Raw genomic sequence first — 8,211 nt, 5'->3', positions numbered from 1 at the left:
CTGACTACAGTACAGTTTTGGTGGAGGCACACGCAAGGTGAAAGGAGCTCAATGGACTATATGGAGTGCATCTCTTAATGAATTAGGTGCCTTGTACGTAAGCTAGTCCATTCATTAAACTGGTCGGTTGACATTCCAGTCTTAATGAATAGGCAACTAAGTGTCTAATTTTTGGTCTACTCTCCTTTTTTATTATTATTATTATTACTTCTCATTTGGAAAAATAATGTCTTGTCAAATTATTGATCGGTAACAGAAAATTAATCTTTTATTTTTACTGTTAAAATTATTTTTATTATCCACCATATATCAAGATCTTGTCTATTTTAACAATCACCATAAACTTTTATTTTATCAGTAAAATTTAATAGAGTTACTAGAAAATGTGACTATAAAAAAAGATTGTAAAACAAAAGGTTAAAGGCAGAACAGTATTATCAGATTACGTGTCAGTAATATTCACATATAGAAATGGAAGTGCAAAGAATAGATCACAGAAGTATCTAAAGTGTACAAGCAGGCGAGAGAGAATGTAACAGCATTGATAGTTATTGGAAGTTATTTTTCTAAAGCTGAACAGTCATTATTATAGATTACACTGGTTTGATGTCAATTCCTGGAAGATTTCCAAGGTTTTGCTATCAAACTTTTATATGTTTTCTCTACTTAACAATAAAAGCACCAAGGCTTGTTCAGGATGTATAAGGATTTATAAGGGTTTATATGTCTAAAGATTTGATTAAAAGCCGCATCCTACCGCAGGGTTGTCAAATTCAAATACATAGAGGGCCAGAATTAAAACTTGGACAAAGTTGCGGGTTAACCTTACTATTGAGGAAGTTTTTTTCTTTACACAAAATATAACAACAAACTTTTTCATAGGGAATCAAACTTAAAGGGAACCTTCAGATCCAATATGCACCCAGTACCATGAGCAGTTCTGGGTGCATATTGCTAATCCCTGCCTAACTGTCCTTGTATACACTGGCATAGATAAAGAAGAGATCTTTAGAAAAAGTATTTCTAAAGATCTTATATCGTATGCTAATGAGCGAGGGGACTAGTCCCCTGGGCGTTAGTTCCCCTGGCTAGTCAGCTCCATTAGCATGTTAGTGTGGCGCCCTGGACTAGCTAGGTCGTCACAGGTAACATACATACACCCCCACCCCCACTAGACAGTAACATTAGCCAAACATAAAATCCTTGTTGCCTCCCTCCAGGGTCTGATGTCCACACCAGGTGGGGAGGAGCCAAGTGGTTGGCCCCACCCACCAAGGAGTTCACAGGCCTGGAGGCGGGAAAAGTGACAGTTTAGTTGAGGAGGTTGAAGTGAGAGGAGTAAAGTGGAGAGTGTCTGGGTTTGTGGCCCAGACACTGACAACAAGGTTGGCAGACGGTGGTGGCCGTCTGCAGGAGTGGTGAAGCAATGCGGAACCGTAGGACCGGGGATGGGCGGTGGCCCGCCAGTACCGACCGGGGAGCGAAGTGAAGCCAGCACACACAGGCAGGGCCATCAGACCCCGACTAGGCTTGGAGTCGTCGTCAACAGTCAAATCCGAGTGTGACAGGAACCCCAGGGGTTTCCTAACAGCTAAAGACCCGTTAGAAGGCAACCTTCCGCACCGTGAGGGTATACAGCTACTGCCTAAGGATAGAGACCCAAGGACCAGCGCCTGTGGGCAAACGGGCTCCTCCGGCATCCATACACTGGGGAGCGGACATCCGTTGGGGATCCATCATAGTCAAACAAGTACACAAAGGTGCAGGGAAAGACAGCCGCCATCACCTGTCTGGGGAGACACACTGCAGCCGGCTGCGGGACCCGTCCATCCAGCCATTTGGTTTACCGAGGACTTTGTGCATCTCTTACTGAGTGAGTACACCAGTGCCATCCGGCACCGCGCCGCTCTGTCCCTGCAATCCTGCACCTCACCAACCCTGCCTCCTCGTCACACCACCGGGCCCCGGGACCACCGACCCGTACCCACTGAGGGGGAAAACAACATCCCAGCTGCTCCCCATCATCGCTCCCGGGATCCCCGTCACCAGCAGCGGTGGTGCCCATCTTCACCACAACCCGTGGGTGGCGTCACGGACTAAATCCCCCAAACCAACCACCTTTTTCACTCACGGGTGAGAAGCGCCGCTCGAGTCACCGGATCCGGCACACCGCTCAAGCCACCGAGCAGCAGCCGCAGCAGCGCCGGACCCGAGCGTTAGCGAGTGCAGCGGCGGCATCCTCCCTGCCCGCGACAACAGTATACCCCTCTGGGCCCCTGTGGGTGTACTAACATGCTAATGAATGTCCAGCGTCAGAGGATGCTAGATTTCGGCTCAGTGCGCATGACCCCGGAGTTTGGATCATGTGCACTACGAAGCCGGGTGTACGCATCCTAGCTTCAAACTGAAGTAGTGCACATGACCGAATCTCCGGGGTCATAAGCACTGAGCCAAAATCCAGCATCGGGCAGCAATGGCGGCGGAGAGGTGAGTGAGATCATCCTGTGATGCTGCGTAATAACATGCTAATGAGGGGCAACTGGCCGGGGAACTAAAGACCAGGGGACTAGTCCCCTCGCTCATTAGGATGCAGTAAAAGGTCTATAGAAATGCTTTTTCTAAAGCTCTCTTTAGCTATGCTAGTGTGACGCCCTGGCCTATCAGGTCGTCACAGGGTATTGTGCAATCTACCCTTCTGCATAATATCCAATCCTCCTTGGTTGTGGATGCCTGGCCTGTGGTGATGCTAAGAACGAGCTAATCAAAATCCTAGAAACACTCTGCACCACACCCACCAGACACACCAGTGGACAGCCTGAAGGGAATAGGGCTGGACACTTGGGGGGTTTGGAAAGGGGAGGTCAGGAGTAGTAGACAGTAGTAGTTGGAGCAGAGAGTGTTGAGTGGTGACTCTCGAGTGGAGAGGTCAGGGAGCTGAGCTCCTCAGTTACTAGGTGGCAGACGTTGGTCTGGGACTGGTAGGAGCTGGAACACCAGTCGCAGGGGATCGCCTCAGGGGGCACGGAACTGACGAGCAGGGCAGCCAGCGGCCTTGAGCCATTTCTGGGCAGGGGCCAGGGCACGACAGGGTATGTGGACCCTAGGCCGGGAAGTAGCTTCACGCGTCCTGGTAATTTACCCGACGGGGGCGAAGACTTCACGATTCGTCCTCTACCCGCTCTAAAATCGGGGTACTGGTGCAACGAGAGGGATAGGACTTTCCCAATATATAGTCCAGAAAAACCCAAGCGTGAACCCTGAGAGCATGCTCACTCCGTTAGCCATACGGGTGAGCGGGACACGTTCAGTTTCAAGCTGAGCGGGACCAACTACAGACAGAGGTGCTAAGGTCAAGGTCACAGGCTAACAGGCAACACCATGGGGCACGGAATCCCAGCATGCTCCCTCCTTGTTACAGCGGTGCTTAGTATTCTGGTGTACAAGTTGTCGGTGTCAGCGTTATTGGACTGAATGAGTACGCAGTGATCCTTTCTTCCCCAACGGTGCTCTCCTCTCACCATCACCAAGCCCCGGGGCATCTTTCCACCTACCCATGGAGTGGTTAAACATCTGGCTGCCACTCCACTGCCACCAGGCTCTCCCAGCAGCAGTGGTGGTATCCCGCTTTACCACACACCGTGGGTGGCGTCACGAACTCTAACCACAAAATCCCCTGTAAATACCTCCCTTTTAGTTTGAGTGTCCGTGCGATCCCTCTTGGGTCTGGAGACCCCTCGAGCCACTGCAGATCTAGATTCGAGTGGCAGCCCGGCTGCTAGTGCCTGGGCGGTACACCTCAAAACTTCTGGCATCACGAACAGGATACGAGCAGGACTCATTTACCTCTGTGACGTGCGCCTTAGACCCAAAAACCGCAAGTCAAGAATCCTCTTCCCGCCAATTCGCAGTTTTACCGCGGTACTGTTCGTGGTATTGCCGCGGTTTTGCCGCGTGCGGGTTGGTATGTGCTTTACTGCATTCAATGCAATAAAGCACATTGAAGAAAAAAAAAAAGTCATTTCATTCTGATATAGAGAAATAGATAGAAGAATAGATAGAAGAATAGATAGACAGACAGAGGGATAGATAGATAGAGGGATAGATAGAGGGATAGATAGAGTCCCTGTGAGCACACGCTGCATTTCTCACGGTCGGCAGTGAGTTCACATTACCGGCCGTGGGAAATGCCCTGGAGTTACCTCTGCTGTCTCGCTGCGAGCCTGCATTCAGCAGTGTCTGTGTCAGTCGCGGCTGGATGGAAGCATCGCAGGACGTCGGAGCTGTGGATTATGCCGGAGCTTTGTTTTGCGAGGGGTTAATAAAAGGGTGAACGAGGCTTGTTTGTGTTTTATTTAAAATAAAGGATTTTTCGGTGTCTGTGTTTTTTCACTTTACTTATGAGTTGATCATGTCAGCTGTCACATAGACGCTGCCATGATCAAGCCTGGAGTTAATGGCGGTGATCCACCGCCATTAACTCCTTGTATTACCCTGACTGCCACTGCTACACGGCAGCAAGAAGAGGCGGGGACACTCCGGTAGTGCCGCATAATGCATGCGATAGTGCCGGGGCAGCTGCGGCTGATAGTCTCGGCTGCGGAGGGGGAGTGAGGCGGGGGACATGAACCCTGCCCCTCTCCCTCCCCAGCCTGAGAATACCGGGCCGCCGCTGTGTGTTTACTGCGGCTGGATGGTAAATATACAGCGTAGCCCACGTGTTTTGTTTTCTATATTTCCGTTTGATTTCTATGCGTGTTCTATGTCTGTGTGTGTCTGTGAGCTGTGTGTGTTTACTCTCTGCTCCGCTTCCTCTTCCTGTAATGACCACTTCCCTGCAAAACCGCAGGCAAGCGATGTACATTACCGCAGGTAAGCCGCGAAATACCGCAGGGAATAACGCAGGAAAATGCAGTGAACCGCGCACAATTTGCTGCCTGCGTTATTCCCTGTGGGATTTCATGATTACATTGGAGTCAATAGAGTGAAATCCCACAGCAACGTGCGGAAAAGAATTGACATGCAATTGTTTTTGCTGCAGGAATCCCGCAGCAAAACATGCAGCTGTCAAAATCCGCATAGTGCGCACAGGATTTTTTTTTCCCATAGGTTTTGCTGGTGATTCACTGCAGAGATGTTAAGAACATTTTCTGCAGCGAAACATGCAGCAAAACTGCAGAAAATCCGCGGCAAAATCCGGTAAGTGCGCACAGGGCCTAAATTGCTATTTATTGTTGTATGATTATGTATTTTTACATGTTACTATACCAATTTAAATGTAATAATAATAATATAATATATATTTCTATAGCGCCAACATATTCCGCAGCGCTTTACAGTTCAGGTTCATATACAAGCAAGTAACAGTTATAGAAAATACATGAATTAGAGCAAAAGACAACTCTGCTCGTGACAGCTTACAATCTACAATGAGTTGGGAGAGGGGACAAGGTACAAGTGCTTATTTACAATGACAATCCAGCCATCTCAAAGAAATGGAGGATAGATAAAAGCTGCCTGAGCCAGTCAGCCAAAACTTTGAGATGCTTTTTGGTGCGGTGGAGTTTGACTGGGAGTTATGTTCTGAAAAGTCGTGGAGGGACTATGTAAATTTAATTTGGCTAGGGAGTGTGATAGGCCGCCCTAAAAAGAAGTGTTTTAGGGAACGACTGAAGCTGAGTAAGTTGTAATTAGTCCTAGTTTCTTGAGGTAAAGCATTCCAGAGGATTGGTGGAGCTCGGGAGAAGTCTTGTGGGATGTTCGGATTACTGTGGATGTTAATCGAACTTGAGAGATAGCTCTGCACCAATATCCTAATATTTTATATATTTTTTCTTGTTTGTTTCATATTTTTAATACTTTTTTCTAATATATAATTACTGTTTTATTGGTGTGGTCAGCTTCTTTGTATTTTTTTTTTTAAGAAGTGAAAGTTACCCAGCGTTTGCCCCAATAAGTGAAGATGTCATTTACTGCTGTGAGTAGAGATCTTGTGGTGGCCAGTGCAAGGATCTCGTTGCTGAGCTTCCTTCTCCTCATCAGTTGTCTGTCTCTGACACAGCCCCTCATGGAAGAGACATTTTAGCCTCTCGCTTCCTCGTGCCTTGTCCATGCTCCCCTCATTGCCCAAATGTAATCACCCATCGGATTTTTCCTCACTGGCCAAATGTGATCACTTTTCGGGCTTAGAGTGATAAGCAAATAGTACTACCCCAGAAGATAAGGTAAAAGTAGCCAATGTTAAAATAAAAGAAAAATGGGCTGTGAGGGGAAGCATCTATATATATAATTGCCTTATTCTGTCTGTCTGTCTGTCTGTCTTGCTCCAAAATTGTGTCCTTACAGTGACAACCGTCGGAATGGCCGCTGGGCTCGGCCTGGCCCCGCCCCGCCACACGGATTGGCCGCTCGGCTTGGCTCCGCCCCCCGCATGGATTAACCATTTGGCCAGGCCCGCCCCCCGCACGTGATGCCCGCTAAGCCACGCCCCCCGCACGCGATGCCTGCTTGCCCCGCCCCCCACATGGATTAACTGTTTGACCAGGCCCACCCCCGCACGCGATGCCCGCTAGGCCACGCCCCCCGCACGTGATGCCTCCTGGTCCCGCCCCCGCATGGATTAACCGTTTGGCCAGGCCCGCCCCCCGCACGTGATGCCCGCTAGGCCACGCCCCCGCACGTGATGCCCGCTAGGCCACGCCCCCCGTACGCGATGCCCGCTAGGCCACACCCCCGTACACGATGCCCGCTAGGCCACGCCCCCCGCACGTGATGCCCGCTAGGCCACGCCCCCCACGCAATGCTCGCTAGGTCACGCCCCCCGCACACGATGCCCACTAGGCCACGCCACCCCACGCGATGCCTGCTAGGACATGCCCCCCGCACACGTTGGGCACCTGTACACTACACCCCAGGACTACTCCTCCCATTTTACTCCTCTTTCCCCAGGACTACTCCTCCCATTATACTCCTCCTATTATACTCCTCTCTGAGGGGTTCGCAGCATGGGGGATGGAGCACGATGGGGAGAGCAGCATGGGGGATGGAACACGATGGGGGGTGCAGCATTGGAGGTGGACCACGACGGGGGGTGCCCAGAATGGGGGGATGAAACACGATGGGGGGTGCACAGCATAAGGGATGGAGCACGATGGGGGGTGCAGCATGGGGGATGGAGCACAATGGGGGGTGCAGCATGGGGGATAGAGCACGATAGGGGGTGTGCAGAATGGGGGATGGAGCATGATGGGGGGTGCGTAGCATGGAGGATGGAGCACGATGGGGGGTGCGTAGCATGGGGGATGAAGCACGATGGGGGGTGCATAGCATGGGGGATGGAGCACGATGGGGAGTGCAGCATGGGGGATGGAGCATGATGGGGGGTGCAGCGTGGGGGATGGAGCACGATGGGGAGTGCAGCGTGGGGGATGGAGCACGATGGCGGGTGCCCAGAATGGGAAGATGGAGCACGATGGCGGGTGCGCAGCATGGGGGATGGAGCACGATGGGTGGTGCGCAGCATGGGGGATGGAGCACGATGGGGGGTGCGCAGCATGGGGGATGGAGCACGATGGGGGGTGCGCAGCATGGGGATGGAGCACGATGGAGGGTGCGCAGCATGGGGGATGGAGCACGATGGGGGGTGCACACCTGCCCCCAAAGCACACACACACCGCCACGCACGCACCACACACACACTGGGAACCACAAACACCGCCCTACACAGACACCCACACACACAGACAACGCCGCACACACACAACACCAAACACACAAACTCCGCGGCACACACAAATATACGCACATACCGCACACCCCACACACTGCACAAAACATACCTCCCCCAAAACACACACACGCACTCCAGACCCACACAAACCACGCAACACACACAGCACCATACACACACAACGCTACAGACACACAGCGCTCCACAAACAACGCAACACACAAACAACACCGCTTTCACCTCCCCACCCAGACAACACCCAGAACATTTACAGCGCACTACACAAACACTTGGTAACTACACACAACAACATCTATATATATAACAAAAATCATACATTAACTACACAATACGTAAATTCTAGAATACCCGATGCGTAGAATCGGGCCACCTTCTAGTGGTCTCATAAGAATGGAAAACCCAATAGCAATATTGATGCAAAAAAAAGCAGACAAGCTGCAAAAATAAAGAGCAAGCTTAAAAAA

Source organism: Anomaloglossus baeobatrachus, chromosome 3 (genome assembly GCF_048569485.1).
Source record: "Anomaloglossus baeobatrachus isolate aAnoBae1 chromosome 3, aAnoBae1.hap1, whole genome shotgun sequence".
Lineage (NCBI taxonomy): Eukaryota > Metazoa > Chordata > Amphibia > Anura > Aromobatidae > Anomaloglossus > Anomaloglossus baeobatrachus.
This window is presented reverse-complemented; position numbering follows the sequence as displayed.